The following is a 17,118-nucleotide window of genomic DNA, read 5'->3' on the forward strand; positions in this document are numbered from 1 at the left end:
GGTATAAAAAGTATTTATAGATATACAATTTAAATGTTTTCTGGTATAGCGAGTTCTGGGGAAAGGAAATGTAAGGAGACTACACCATCTAAGAATAGAGGATAATGAGGAAGGTGTTGTTGCAGTGAAGGACGTAGAAGGATAAAGAATGCGTACAGGTACAATGTTAATCTTTATTATTGCTTTACTGAATATGTCATTAACTGTCTTCTGAAACTGGGGATGTGATTCAATTCTCTAATACACTCTGAAACAAAAAAGAGAACTCGCCTCGAACGTATTATACGAATGGGACAGAAATTGGTAGATGTGATGTAAATGTACAGACAATCAAAAGATTACAGTTTCAGAACAATTTGGTGGTTAATTCGTGAAAACGAGCTTCGCAAATTGAGCAAGTCAATAACGCATTTGTCCACCACTCGCCTTCAAGCAAGCAGTTATTCTAATTCGCAAATTCTGTCCAATTGACGTCTTAGGTCGTCAAAATCCCGAGCTGGTTGGAGGGTCTTGCCCATAATACCCAAATGTCCTGAGTTGGAGAAAGATCCAGCGTCATTGCTGGCCAAGGTGAGGTTTGGCAGTCACGACGACAAGCAGTAGAAACTCTAGTAGTGTGCGGACTGACGTTACGTCTTTGAAATGTAAGCCAAGGGTAGTCTGAAATGAAGAGCAACAAAATGGGGCGTAGAATAACGTCGACTCACCGCTTTACTGTAAGGCTGTCGCGGACGACAACCAAAGGGTCGGCGTCCCGCTATGAAATGCAACGGCACCCCAGACCATCACACCTGGTTATCGAGCCGTATGTCGTGCGACAATCAGTTCTGTATCCCACCGGTTTTCGGGGCGTCTGTGGACTCGGCTTTGCAGGTCACCGGGCGCAGTTCGAAGTGGGACTCCACTGAAGACAATTATGCTCCAGTAAATGAGATAACAGGCCGATGAAGTGTCTGGAGACGCCCGTAAACGGAACAACTGCTATGTTAGGGCTTGGGCCAATGACATACGCACGAATAGTGAGCAAATCGCCTCTCGTAAAGGCCACAGAAACCGTAAGCCTTCGAAACTAGAATACAGTGCAGTGAACTAAAAGTAACCCAGAGAGTAAACATTTTCACATATACAGGGTGGTCCATTGATCGTGACCGGGCCAAATATCTCACGAAATAAGCGTCAAACGAGAAAACTACAAAGAACGAAACTTATCTAGCTTGAAGGGGGAAAACAGATGGCGCTATGGTTGGCCCGCTAGATGGCGCTGCCATAGGTTCAAAATGGTTCAAATGGCTCTGAGCACTATGGGACGTAACTACTGAAGTCATCAGTCCCCTATAACTTAGAACTACTTAAACCTAACTAACCTAAGGATATCACACACATCCATGCCCGAGGCAGGATTCAAACCTGCGACCGTAGCGTTCGCGCGGTTCCAGACTGTAGTGCCTAGAACCTCCCGGACACTCCGGCCGACACTGCCATAGGTCAAACGGATATCAACTGCGTTTTTAAAAATAGGAACCCCCATTTTTATTACATTTTCGTGTAGTACGTAAAGAAATATGAATGTGTTAGTTGGACCACTTTTTGCTTTGTGAGAGATGGCGCTGTAATAGTCACAAATACATTGCTCACAAATTCAGACGAACATTTGGTAACAGGTAAGTTTTTTAAATTAAAATACAGAACGTAGGTACGTTTGAACATTTTATTTCGGTTGTTCCAATGTGATACATGTACCTTTGTGAACTTATCATTTCTGAGAACGCATGCTGTTACAGCGTGATTACCTGTACATACCACATTAATGCAATAAATGCTGAAATTGGTGTCCGTCAACCTCAATGCATTTGGCAATACGTGTAACGACATTCCTCTCAACAGCGAATGGTTCGCCTTCCGTAATGTCCGCACATGCATTGACAATGCGCTGACGCATGTTGTCAGGCGTTGTCGGTGGATCACGATAGCAAATATCCTTCAACTTTCCCCACAGAAAGAAATCCGGGGACGGCAGATCCAGTGAACGTGCGGTGCTTCGACGACCAATCCGCCTGCCATGAAATACGCTATTCAATACCGCTTCAACCGCACGCGAGCTATGCGCTGCACATCCATGATGTGGGAAGTACATCGCCATTCTGTCATGCAGTGAAACATCTTGTAGTAACATCGGTAGAACATTACGTAGGAAATCAGCATACATTGCACCATTTGGACTGCCATCGATAAAATGGGTGCCAAGTATCCTTCCTCCCATAACGCCGCACCATACATTAACTTGCCAAGGTAGCTGATGTTCCACTTGTCGCAGCCACCGTGGATTTTCCGTTGCCCAATAGCGCATATTATGCCGGTTTACGTTACCGCTGTTGGTGAATGACGCTTCGTCGCTAAAAAGAACGCGTGCAAAAAATCTGTCATCATCCCGTAATTTCTCTTGTGCCCAGTGGCAGAACTGTACACGACGTTCAGAGCCGTCGCCATGCAATTCCTGGTGCATCGAAATATGGTGCGGCTGCAATCGATGTTGATGTAGCATATTCAACACCGACGTTTTTGAGATTTACGATTCTCGCGCAATTTGTCTGCTACTGATGTGCGTATTAGCCGCGACAGCAGCTAAAACACCTACTTGGGCATCATCATTTGTTGCAGGTCGTGGTTGACGTTTCACATGTGGCAGAACACTTCCTGTTTACTTCAATAACGTAACTATACGGCGAACGGTCAGGACACTTGGATGATGTCGTCCAGGATACCGAGCAGTATACATAGCACATGCCCGTTGGACATTTTGATCACAATAGCCATACATCAACACGATATCGACCTTTTCCGCAATTGGTAAACAATGCATTTTAACACGGGTAATGTATCACGAAGTAAATACCGTCCGCACTGGCGGATGTTACATGATACCACGTACTTATACGTTTGTGACTATTACAGTGCCATCTATCACAAAGCGAAAAAAGTGGTCCAACTAAAACATTCATATTTCTTTACGTACTACACGAATATGTAATAAAATGGTGGTTCCTATTTAAAAAAAACGCATTTGATATCCGTTTGACTTTTGGCAGCGCCATCTAGCGGGCCAATCATAGCGCCATCTGCTTTCCCCCTTCAAGCTAGACGAGTTTCGTTCTTTGTAGTTTTTTCGTTTGATGCATATATCGTGAGATACTTGGCCCGGCCACTATCAATGGATCACCCTGTATAGTTGGCCTTTTACATAAATAAAGAAAGAGTTTAATAGCTTTGTGAATTGCTCTTAAAATAATTAAGTAAGTGTATTCAAATTACAGTAGTGATGGCGATCCACATTCACCCGGAAATTGCAGAAGGTATCATGCATTTCCACTGCTTATCTTCATGCGTTACAAACCTTAGCTTGGCCAACAAGGTCGCCGGTTCTCTTCCCACGAGAACGCGCGGCATTAGGGGCAGGGCCCTCCAACCGGCTCGGTATTTTGACCATCTAAGGCACCAATTGGAGAGAATTTGGAAAGATATTCCTCAGGAGGACAGCTAACGACTTTGTCAATCAATGCCAATCCGAATAACTGCTAGCGTAAGAGCCAGACGTGGACCAACGTGTTATTGACTTGCTCATTTTGTGAAGATCTTTTTCTTGCATAAATCATCCAATTTTCTGAATTTATAATCATTTGTCCGCCTAAAGGTGCGCAACTAACGATTTCCGTCCCATTCGGATAATTCCTTCGTGGTGCGTCGATTTTGGTGCCTTAGAGTATTATAAGTGTCTACAGATTAATTTGTTTTGTGAAAGTCAAAATATCAAAGAGACATTTTTTGGTCATTACGATAGTGATTACTGTAGGGTCCGCTGCTGAGAGCATTAAAGGACTGCTCGTTTACTGGGAGTGTGTATAACTGAGACTGTAGCACTCCGATACTCGACGGTCGACCGTGAATGAACTTTGCGCCAGGGAGGACGCCTATAGAGCATTACAAGAGGTTGAGTAACTTGGAAGTAGATATCCTCGGAGTAGTGAAGCAGCTTAAATCACTTAACAAAAGCAAGTCTGCCGGTCCAGTCCGTATGCCATTTAAGTTCATTTCAGAGTATAATGATGCAATAGCCCCGTACTTAACAATCATATATAATCGCTGGCTCGACGGAAGATCCGCACCCAAAGACTGTAAAGTTGCGCAGGTCACACTAAGATACAAGAAAGGCAATAGGAGTAAGTCGCTAAATTACAGGCCCATATCATTAACGTCGGTATGCAGCAGGATTTTGGAACACGTATTGTGTTCGAACATTATGATTACCTCGAATAGGAGGGTCTATTGACACACAGACAACACGGATTTAAAATGCACCGTTCTTGTGAAACACAACTAGCTATTTACTCACACGAAGTGCTGAGTACTATTGACATGGAATTTGGAACTGATTCCGTATTTTTAGATTTCCAGAAAGATTTTGACGCCGTGCCTCAAAAGCGACGTGCAATCATATTGCGTGCTAATGGAATATCGTCTCAGTTATGCGAATGGACTTGTGATTTCCTGTCAGGGAGGTCACAGTTCGTAGTAACTGACGGAAAGTGATCGAGTAAAACAGAAGTGATATCTGGCGTTCCCCAACGTAATGTTGATCAATATAAATGGTTTAGGAGATAATCTGTGCAGCCATCTCAGGATGTTTGCATAGATGTCGTTTATCGTGTACCAAAGCCATCAGGAGAACACATCAAATTGTAAAACGATTTAGAAAAGACATCTGTTTGGTGCGAAGATTGGCATTTGACCCTAAATAATGAAAAGTGTGAGGTCATCGACATGAGTGCTAAAAGGAATCCGTTAAAATTCGGTCACACGCTAAATTAATAAGATATATGTGCCGTAAACTCAACTAAATACCTAGGACTTACAATTAAGAACAACTTAAATGGAAAGGAACACACGGAAAATGTTGTGGGGGAGTCGAACTAAAGGCTGCGATTTATTGACGGAACACCTGGATGATGCAACAGATCAACTAAAGAGGCTGTCCACACTACACTTCTCCGTCCTCTATTGGAGTACTGTTGCGTTCTGTGGGATCCTTACCAGATAGGATTAACGGAGTACATCGAGGAGGCTCAAAGAAAAGCAGCACATTTTGTATTATCGAGGAATAAGGGAGACAGTGTCATGGGCATGATACTGGATTTGGGGTGGATGTCATTAAAACAAAGGTGTTTATCGTTGCGACGGGACCTTCTCAAGAAATCTCAATCACCGACATTTTCGTCCAAATGCGAAAATATTCTGTTGACGCCGACCTACATAGAGACAAACGATCATAACAACAAAATAAGGGAAATAAGAGCTCGCGCGGAAAGATACAGGTGTTCGCTTTTTCCACGTTGTTAGAAAGTGGAATAATAGAGAATTATTGTGGAGGCGGTTCGCCCGCATCTCGTGGTCGTGCGGTAGCGTTCTCGCTTCCCACGCCCGCGTTCCCGGGTTCGATTCCCGGCGGGGTCAGGGATTTTCTCTGCCTCGTGATGGCTGGGTGTTGTGTGCTGTCCTTAGGTTAGTTAGGTTTAAGTACTTCTAAGTTCTAGGGGACTGATGACCATAGATGTTAAGTCCCATAGTGCTCAGAGCCATTTGAACCATTTTTGAAGGCGGTTCGATGAACCCTCTGCCCGGCATTTAAACGTGATTTTCAGAGTAGCCTTGTAGATGTAGATGCTACACCACGAGCAGTCATGTTTAGCAATGAAGCGATTGTCATGAAGCGTTTGGATTCTACGTCTACCATCCTATTTACTGGATACACTGTATAGCCATGGGACTGTCACGATGGCAGAGCTTAGCGTATGTCACATCTGCTTGGGTATTAGGTAGATGTACGCCTTGTTTTAGCCCCCTCCCCAACATGGCTAACAAGTGACGAGTTTTTTAATGAAATGTTAGTTAAACTAAACACAGCCTTCCGAAAAGCCTTCACAAAAGAAGACGAAGTAAATATTCCAGAATTCGAATCGAGAACAGCTGCCAACATTAGTAACGTAGAAGTAAATATACTCGGAGTAGTGAAGCAACTTAAATGACTTAATAAAAGCAAGTCTTCTGGTCCAGACTGTATACCAATTAGGTTCCTTTCGGAGTATGCTGATGCATTAGCTCCATACTTAACAATCATAAACAACCGTTCGCTCGACGAAAGATCCGTACCCAAAGACTGGAAACTTGCACAGGTCACACCAATACTCAAGAAAGGTAATAGGAGTAACCCACTAAATTACAGGCCCATATCGTTAACGTCGATATGCAGCAGGATTTTAGAACATATATTGTGTTCGAGCATTATGAATTACCTCGAAGAAACGGTGTATTGACACACAGTCAACATGGGTTTAGAAAACATCGTTCCAGTGAAACACAACTAGCAATTTATTCACATGAAGAGTGCTATTGACAAGGGATTTCAGATCGATTCCGTATTTCTGGATTTCAGGAAGGCTTTTGACACTGTACCACACAAGCGGCTCGTAGTGAAATTGCGTGCTTATGGAATGTGGAAAGTCATCGAGTAAAACAGAAGCGATTCTGGCGTTCCCCAAGGTAGTGTTATAGGCCCTTTGCTGTTCCTTAGCTATATTAACGGTTTTGGAGACAATCTGAGCAGCCGTATTTGTTGTTTGCAGATGACGCTGTCGTTTATCGACTAATAAAGTCATCAGAAGACCAAAGAAACTGCAAAACGATTTAGAAAAGATATCTGAATGGTGCGAAAAGTGGCAGTGGACCCTAAATAACGAAAAGTGTGAGGTCATTCACATGAGTGCTAAAAGGAACTCGTTAAACTTCGGTTACACGATAAGTCAGTCTAACCTAAAAGCCGTAAATTCAACTAAATACAATTACGAACAACTTAAATTGGAAGGAACACATCGAAAATGTTGAGGCGAAGGCTAACCAAAGACTGCGTTTTATTGGCAGGACACTTAGAAAATGTAACAGATCTACTAAGGAGACTGCCTACACAATGCTTGTCCGTCCTCTTTTAGAATACTGCTGTGCGGTGTGGGATCCTTACCAGATAGGACTGACGGAGTACATCGAAAAAGTTCAAAGAAAGGCAGCACGTTTTGTATTATCGCGAAATATGGGAGAGAGTGTCACAGAAATGATACAGGATTTGGGCTGGACACCATTAAAAGAAAGGCGTTTCTCGTTGCGACGGAATCTTCTCACGAAATTCCAAACACCAACTTCCTTCTCCGAATGCGAAAATGTTTTGTTGACACCGACGTACATAGGGTGGAACGATCACCAAGATAAAATAAGGGAAATCAGAGCTCATACGGAAAGATGTAGGTGTTCATTCTTTCCGCGCGCTATAAGAGATTGGAATAATAGAGAATTGTGAAGGTGGTTCGATGAACCCTCTGCCAGACACTTAAATGTGATTTGCAGAGTATCCATGTAGATGTAGATGTAGAAATACACCGTTCCCTAGCACTGTTTAGTCTTTAGCACAACTGTTCTCCTTCTGTTCTGTGACTAGCACGTAACTGACGAATAGGTAATTCAGGCTCTAGTTCCGCTCTTATAATACTAACTTCGTTTAAACCATAGTCTCTGTACTTCAGCCGCGTACGGGAGTACATTACTACAGCTCGCGCGCGAATGTTTGGAAACGTATTAGCCGCATTAAATCACAGTTGCTATCGCTCCATCTCTGGCCCGCAGGCATTAATCTTAATTTTAGAACGTCACGTCACATCACTTTTGTCCTGCCCACTCGCTTGATATATGAGCGCTCACTATTGCCGTCCCTACAGACCTCCCTCTACCACAAGAAACGCTACGGTATCGTCAAAAGCGCTCGACGGTACCCCAGTAGAAGGAGACGCGTAATCCACGCAGTTACTTTCCAGAAAACCACAAAGACTAAACCAGATAATCTAGCCCGCACAAGGTGCAGTATCGCCAGATGCAATGCTTTTGCCAAGATATGTTTTATCGATAGAAAGTAGACGAGGGGGAGAGCTGCTGTTCTTTATTGCTTCGCCAGGCCAGAAAGTGCGACAGGCAGTCGCCAATTTGCCTTCTTAATAGGTGGTAGTGGCTATCGGTTGCTCACAGAGTGTTTTTCCTCCGTGGCAGAAATTCGGTGACATTTTAGCAGCGGTATCTGACATCCTTCGGTTGAACAGGGAGCGAGCAAATGTTAAACAGCTGGCTTCCGTGGTATTGAGTTGGCGCCCTTTCCTCTACTCGAAGCACTTTTCGGTACGCTAAATATACTGATAATTTATTTTCACTTCGACGAATAGTCAAGGTGGGTTCATATAACAACGACTGACGTGTTCTCCTGAAATTATTAACCGCGATGTAGCTATGCAGGCATGCAGTTACGGCGATTAAATATCTAGGCATAACGTTGCAATGGCTAAAGAGGGATTCAAGAGGAAAAACAGAAATTACTTTGTGGACCACTAATCAAAGATCTGAGGAAAAGACTTGCCAAATGCTACATCTGGAGCGTTGCACGATATGGTGTGGAGACCTGGACATTCAGGAAGGAAGATGGAAGAAGACTGGAGGCACTAGAGATGTGGATATGGAGAAGAATAGAAAAAGTCAAGTGGGAAGACCGAGTAAAGAAAGAAGAAGTATTAACCCTAGGACACCTAAGGGAGGGGGGGGGGGGGGGGGGGGTTCGTTGAATCCATAACTTTTTTATGTCCCCTGCTTTTGCCCAAGTAACTTTCATACTGCATATTACCTTTGAGTTATTGTTTGTTGGCTATTTTATGAAACGTTAGTGTCAATATATTTTATAGAGAATTCCTGGTTTGAAAGAAAAAATAAATAAACTTATTATGGGTCCAACAACCCCCCCCCCCCCCCCCCCAATTGTGCTTCCATGCTACAGAAAATTTCCATTAGTAGGATTTCGTATTTCTCATCTCTACAACAATGCAAGTTAGTTTCTTGTTGGTTGGTATTCTTCATATTCACAACAATCGGTTTACTTTCAAAGGAAGTGATTGTTGATGTCAGTCAGCTGTTATTTATCTTGTAAACTTGCAGTGAGTTAGTGCAGTTCCCAACACGTAGGCCTCCAATAACTTTGATGTCCTACACAGCAAAAACGAAACCAAGTAAAAACTTACTGATGTTGTCAACAATGCACCAAGATAAAGGCACAGTTGGAGAAGAGAAGAATAAAACCGAGATAACTGAATATTATAATTCCACTAAAGGTGGAATTGATACCATTGATCAAATGGCGTGTATGTACACCTGCAAGAGGGGAACAAAGAGATGGCCTTCATCTGTATTTTACTCTCTCATCGACATTTGTGCTATCAATACAACCGCCATATTCATCTAGCAACATGCAAGATGGAATGAGAAGAAACACAACAAATGGAAACTTTATCTTCTGCAAGCTGGGATGGAACTAGTGAAATTGCAGGTAGAAGAAAGAAGTGCAAGAGGGTTATCTAACGAAATTGTTCAAACAATGGAGACTATTCTACAAAAGAAAAAGAAGTGACAACAGAAGCACTTCAGCCTCCTGCAGGGAAAGGTCTGTGCCATATTTGCGTAAGAAAAGCTAAAACAAAGAAGCACAAATACAACAATTTAAGTAAATCAAAGCAGTATCGTGGACAGTGTCATAAACATGTGTGTAACACACATTCAGAAAAAATTGTGAAGTATGTCTCTTGCTTTGAAGTTGAGGACTCAGAGTAGTCTATTGTATATGAACACATCTGTATTTTGTATGTAATATGTCAATTTTTTATTCAGTCAATCCAATATTTATAACAATTAACAACATTATTAAACCGATGCCTTAGTTAAACTACATAAACCATTTTGAAAGTTGTAATTTTCGTCAGTAAACTTATTTAATACCTGTGGGCTCGCCAACCCCCCCTCCCCTTAGGCATCTAAGTTAGAAAAAAAGGCTTGGGCGTCCTACGGTTAAGAAGAGTTGGAGAAGAAGGAAACATGCTGAAAGTCATCAGAAAGAGGAAACGAAACTAGATTCGACATCAATATCAAAGGAGGCAAATATTCAGAAATGAAAAGACTGGCTATGGACAGACAAAAGCGGAAAAGCTTAACTCACGACAAGATCTGCCGTAAGGCAGAATATTATACATACATACAACGTTGCAAACATACATGAAATGGAGCGAGCACGAAAGATAGATTGTAGGCAAGGCGAACGGTCGACTTCGATCATGCGGGAAACTGTAGGGAGGTGTCGATCGTCTGTAAAGGAGACTGCGCACAGAACACTTCCACGACCGATTACTGAGTACTGCTCGAGTTTTTGGGATTCCAATCAGGTTGGATTAATGAAAGTGTCTAAAATCTGTTGCTGTATTTTTTAAACTATGCTACAACTTTGGTCTCGTGTATTTAAGAAATGTGGGTGGGTAGTAAGGTGCACTTTTCGTCATAATGTTGACACACACACACACACACACACACACACACACACACACACACACACACAAACACAAACACACACACAACTCTTTTTTTTTCAGTTTACTTATTGACGTAATTGGCCACCCTCAAGCAGCCAAGCAGACGGAATGGTGTGTGAAACGAGAACAGATCTGACACCCAGGTCCAACGGAACTTCCGGACGCGTCGCAAAAGCACACCACCCGCACGTGGGACCTACAGACAGTGGTACACGAGGTTCAAGTACTCAGAAAGTGGCGTGAAGAGGACGAGTTCTGAGCGTCGGAGCGCAAGTGATGCAGTTGTGGAACGGGCACAGCAGGAATTTTATCGGGAGCGCAAAACATTTGCAATTGCTGATTTCTCAGTCGCATCGACAATGATCGATACCATCTCAACAGTGAGTCGTCCACGAACGAAGCTTCCTTTCGGGCGTCGGGGAAGGTGGGTCGACTCAGCGTGAGGTTCTAAGGTTCTGAGAAACCCCGAATTTAGCATGGAAACTGTGCGTGACAGTCCAGAGGTAAATGTGTGGTGTTATCTGCTTCACGACAGTGCGCTGGCATCGCTTTTCTTTGTCGAGGAGTCAGTAACCTCGTTTGTGTGTCGGAATATGCTGGAACAGTTTGCATTTCCGTAGGTGAAGTACAACCTGACATTATGCTGCAGCAGTATCGTGGCTCTTCTCCTGGGACCTGGATCATTAGGAAAACTTTGGACTTCACATTTTCAAATCGCTGAATAATAGAAGATGATTCATTTCCTGGCCCCTCAGGGCCTTCATACATAACACGACAATATTTTTTTCTTTGGGGTCTTTGTGAAGTATGATGTCTTCCAGACTCCAGTGAGGAACCTGCACAAACTGCGAGCTCGCATCAGAGCACACTTTAAGGAAGACAAATTCCGTCGGAGATGGGAGGAAATGGAATGTCGTTTAGACGTGTTGTGTACTACACTTCGCGCACATATTGAACTCTGGTATATGGCTGCTAAATATTTACGTGTATGTGAACTTTATGCTGCACCTATCTACCTATCTCCATTTCTGAAATGTTCATGATCAGTTCTGTGAAGATCCTGCATAAAAATAGCTTAATGTTTCATAAGAAAGATACGCAATTTTTGTGAAAGAGGATGAAATCAGAAGGGCGTAGACATCTATATTTGTCGATCAGAAAGTAGAATAATTGGACCATCTCTTTCAATTGCAACCTATCTGTTTCTGAGTACTACATTGGAACATTTTAATAATATCATATTTAAGTATCACTACGAGCTGCTGATGAAATAAACCTTTATTCGCTGCCAGTAACACCAAATTATTTGCAACAGCCTCTATGGTAAAGTTCGTAGTGGGGCTTTAAATAATAACAACAACAACAACAACAATAATAATAATAATAATGATACTATTATCAACAGTAACTGTTATCAACAGTAACATGCGTTAAAAGTAGAATGTAAAATATGTTAATACAGGAAGATAATTTTCTTGTATTGTCTAATGAATTTCGCTGTTGTCTGCAGTAATGATTTTAAATATTGGCGGTAGTTTCGGTGATGCAAGATGATTTTTTTATTTTAATTTTTGGTGTCACCGTAAGAACAGTAATATACTGGCTGATTTAAATAATTTTATAATAATCTGAGTGATGTGCAGTGTCGCATAGCAATGGCAGTGAATGCATAACTTGAAACATGTTCGCGGGTATGGCAATCACAGAATACCAAATTATAATAAATGCAAGACCCGTGTTACGATAGGGAAACAGACGACGGTACCGCTCCTAGTGGCCTAGCAATGAACTTCGATTATGGCATAATATGTCGTGAAAATCCGTATTCTTGCTTTGCGAAACACGAGTATTAGATGTTAATATTTTTCTTTTGTACTTTGTGGGTGGGTCTCGCAGTCTGTTGGTAACGTCAGTACTCGGAAACCTTTTATGGCCTCATAAAGTAATATATTCAAGAAATATTTATCAAAAGCTAAGCTTAACTTCTAGTAGATGGCGTTCACAGTCATGTAAAATTTTGTAAACGACATCGTGGTCGCCTTTTGATGTAAAAATATTTATACGTAAAACTCAATAATGCAAATTTGACCGTGTGGCCATTATCAAGTGAAAATAGTTGCACTTTGTCACTTGTCAAAACCTAAAAATCATCTGAGATGACTTGAAACAGAAACTGGTTTCATCACATTCCGTTGCTGATTATGACCTTTTGTGTGTTGCATTCCTCGAAATGCATTGTTAATATATTTCCCGTTTACAGCTTATTTTTGCTGTCATTCGTAACATAATATTGGGTAGGGTAAATGATTCCATATTTGTTCTTATTTCATATAAAACAGATTAAAATGGTTCAAATGGCTCTGAGCACTATGGGACTTAACAGCTGAGGTCATCAGTCCCCCAAGAACTTAGAACTACTTAAACCTAACTAACCTAAGGACATCACACACATCCATGGCCGAGGCAGGATTCGAAACTGCGACATAGCGGTCGCGCGGTTCCAGACTGAAGCGCCTAGAACTGCTCGGCCACAACGGCCGGCATATGAAACAGAAGTTGGTTTTCTCGCATATTCTATGTATTCGTGCATATAGGTTACTGAATACGAATCCGTGTGTGGACTGCTGGATTTAAATGGTTTGTAAGTATATCGATTGTATTCTAAGCTATTTTTGTTCGCATCCGTTTTTCGTACTGTATGAACCATGAACCTTGCCGTTGGTGGGGAGGCTTGCGTGCCTCAGCGATACAGATAGTCGTACCGTAGGTGCAACCACAACGGAGGGGTATCTGTTGAGAGCCAGACAAACGTGTGGTTCCTGAAGAGGGGCAGCAGTGGCAACAGTCTGGATGATTGACTGATCTGGCCCTGTAACACTAACCAAAACGGCCTTGCTGTGCTGGTACTGCGAACGGCTGAAAGCAAGGGGAAACTACAGCCGTAATTTTTCCCGAGGGCATGCAGCTTTCCTGTATGATTAAATGATGATGGCGTCCTCTTGGGTAAAATATTCCGGAGGTAAAATAGTCCCCCATTCGGATCTCCGGGCGGGGACTACTCAAGAGGATGTCGTTATCAGGAGAAAGAAAACTGGCGTTCTACGGATCGGAGCGTGGAATGTCAGATCCCTTAATCGGGCAGGTAGGTTAGAAAATTTAAAAAGGGAAATGGATAGGTTAAACTTAGATATAGTGAGAATTACTGAAGTTCGGTGGCAGGAGGAACAAGACTTCTGGTCAGGTGAATACAGGGTTATAAATACAAAATCAAATAGGGGTAATGCAGGGGTAGGTTTAATAATGAATAAAAAAATAGGAGCGCGGGTAACCTACTACAAAAAGCATAGTGAACGCATTTTTGTGGCCAAGATAGACACGAAGCCCATGCCTACTACAGAAGTACAAGTTTATACGCCAACTAGCTCTCAGATGATGAAGAAATTGATGAAATGTATGATGAGATAAAAGAAATTATTCAGGTAGTGAAGGGAGATGAAAATTTAATAGTCATGGGTGACTGGAATTCGACAGTAGGAAAAGGAAGAGAAGGAAACGTAGTAGGTGAATATGGATTGGGGCTAGAAATGAAAGAGGAAGCCGCCTGTTAGAATTTTGCACAGAGCACAACATAATCATAGCTAACACTTGGTTCAAGAATCATGAAAGAAGGTTGTATACACGGAAGAACCCTGGAGATACTAAAAGGTATCAGATAGATTATATAATGGTAAGACAGAGATTTAGGAACCAGGTTTTAAATTGTAAGACATTTCCAGGGGCAGATGTGGACTCTGACCGCAATCTATTGGTTATGACATGTAGATTAAACTGAAGAAACTGCAAAATGGTGGGAATTTAAGGAGATGGGACCTGGATAAACTGAAAGAACCAGAGGTTGTACAGAGTTTCACTGAGACCATAAGGGAACAATTGACAGGAATGGGGGAAAGAAACACAGTAGAAGAAGAATGGGTAGCTTTGGGGGATGAAGTAGCGAAGGCAGCAGAGGATCAAGTAGGTAAAAAGACGAGGGCTAGTAGAAATCCTTGGGTAACAGAAGAAATATTGAATTTAATTGATGAAAGGAGAAAATATAAAAATGCAGTAAATGAAGGAGGCAAAAAGGAATACAAACGTCTCAAAAATGAGATGGACAGGAAGTGCAAAATGGCTAAGCAGGGATGGCTAGAGGACAAATGTAAGGATGCAGAGGCCTATCTCACTAGGGGTAAGATAGATACTGCCTACAGGAAAATTAAAGAGACCTTTGGAGATAAGAGAACGACTTGTATGAATATCAAGAGCTCATATGGAAACCCAGTTCTAAGCAAAGAAGGGAAAGCAGAAAGGTGGAAGGAGTATATAGAGGGTCTATACAAGGGCGATGTACTTGAGAACAATATTATGGAAATGGAAGAAGATGTAGATGAAGATGAAATGTGAGATATGATACTGCGTGAAGAGTTTGACAGAGCACTGAAAGACCTGTGTCCAAACAAGGCCCCTGGAGTAGACAACATTCCATTGGAACTACTGACGGCCTTGGGAGAGCCAGTCCTGACAAAACTCTACCATCTGGTGAGCAAGATGTATGAAACAGGCGAAATTCCCTCAGACTTCAAGAAGAATATAATAATTCCAATCCGAAAGAAAGCAGGTATTGACAGATGTGAAAATTACCGAACTATCAGTTTAATAAGTCACAGCTGCAAAATACTAACACGAATTCTTTACAGACGAATGGAAAAACTAGTAGAAGCCAACCTCGGGGAAGATCACTTTGGATTCCGTAGAAACACTGGAACACGTGAGGCAATACTGACCTTACGACTTATCTTAGAAGAAAGATTAAGGAAAGGCAAACCTACGTTTCTGGCATTTGTAGACTTAGAGAAAGCTTTTGACAATGTTGACTGGAATACTCTCTTTCAAATTCTAAAGGTGGCAGGGGTAAAATACAGAGAGCGAAAGGCTATTTACAATTTGTACAGAAACCAGATGGCAGTTATAAGAGTCGAGGGACATGAAAGGGAAGCAGTGGTTGGGAAGGGAATAAGACAGGGTAGTAGTCTCTCCCTGATGTTGTTCAATCTGTATATTTAGCAAGCAGTAAAGGAAACAAAAGAAAAATTCGGAGTAGGTATTAAAATTCATGGAGAAGAAGTAAAAACTTTGAGGTTCGCCGATGACTTTGTAATTCTGTCAGAGACAGCAAAGGACTTGGAAGATCAGTTGAACGGAATGGACAGTGTCTTGAAAGGAGGATATAAGATGAACATCAACAAAAGCAAAACAAGGATAATGGAATGTAGTCGAATTAAGTCGGGTGATGCTGAGGGAATTGATTAGGAAATGAGACACTTAAAGTAGTAAAGGAGTTTTACTATTTGGGGAGCAAAATATCTGATGATGGTCGAAGTAGAGATGATATAAAATGTAGACTGGCAATGGCAAGGAAAGCGTTTCTGAAGAAGAGAAATTTGTTAACATCGAGTATAGATTTAAGTGTCAGGAAGTCATTTCTGAAAGTATTTGTATGGAGTGTAGCCATGTATGGAAGTGAAACATGGACGATAAATAGTTTGGACAAGAAGAGAATAGAAACTTTCGAAATGTGATGCTACAGAAGAATGTGAAGATTAGATGGGTAGATCACATAACTAATGAGGAAGTATTGAATAGGATTGGGGAGAAGAGAAGTTTGTGGCACAACTTGACCAGAAGAAGGGATCGGTTGGTAGGACATGTTCTGAGGCATCAAGGGATCACCAATTTAGTATTGGAGGGCAGCGTGGAGGGTAAAAATCGTAGAGGGAGACCAAGAGATGAATACACTAAGCAGATTCAGAAGGATGTAGGTTGCAGTAGGTATTGGGAGATGAAAAAGCTTGCACAGGATAGAGTAGCATGGAGAGCTGCATCAAACCAGTCTCAGGACTGAAGACCACAACAACAACAACATGGAATGTTATGGAGAACTCCAAAATTTTGACTGGAGTGAGAGGATGGTTGTAGTACATTGATTTCTGCTGAAACGTTTTATTTGTAGTGCCTGTTAATAAAGTGTGAATACACGTGCGTAACTACCTACCGTTATATTTTTAGCATCTGATGGGCAGAATGCTCTGGTCACGAAGACTACAAAACATTCTCATCTACATCGACATTCATACTCTAAAAATCACCTGTGAAATGCATGGCATTAAAAGCAAGAAGGAACATCATTCAAAGGAGAATTACTTACTCATTCCGTGACAAGATGTAACACAGTGGTGGAAATCAGTGTAAAGGTAGGGTTCCTACAAAAGTAACGGTACAATATCTGTAGCATACTGTATCGAATTTATTATAAAAGTGGTAGATGCATATCAGACGTAAACAATCATCTCATAACTACATGGTTTCTGTCATAACATGAGTAACAAAATAAGGCGTTTGCATTTCCTGGATGGAAACTGGTAAAAAGGCACTCACTGTCCTGTTGTGTTATTGAATTGCTAGTACTTTGTTTAGCCTCCGTTCTTAATAATTACTTCAAAAATTCTGTTCGGCATTGATTTTGTTAGGGTTTATAATTTTTCCACTGAAACTGTCTCCATTCTCCTCCTATCGCACTTTTCTCACATGTGGC

At 41.8% G+C, this 17,118-nt stretch overlaps 1 protein-coding gene across 3 annotated transcripts in view; it reads right to left on the minus strand.

Annotated features, from left to right (window-relative positions):
- Window positions 1-17,118, minus strand: part of LOC124612947 (Na(+)/H(+) exchanger beta-like) — a 1,149,910-nt gene that overhangs the window by 802,920 nt on the left and 329,872 nt on the right. The gene's annotated exons all lie outside the window — the stretch shown is intronic.

Source organism: Schistocerca americana, chromosome 4 (genome assembly GCF_021461395.2).
Source record: "Schistocerca americana isolate TAMUIC-IGC-003095 chromosome 4, iqSchAmer2.1, whole genome shotgun sequence".
Taxonomy (NCBI): domain Eukaryota; kingdom Metazoa; phylum Arthropoda; class Insecta; order Orthoptera; family Acrididae; genus Schistocerca; species Schistocerca americana.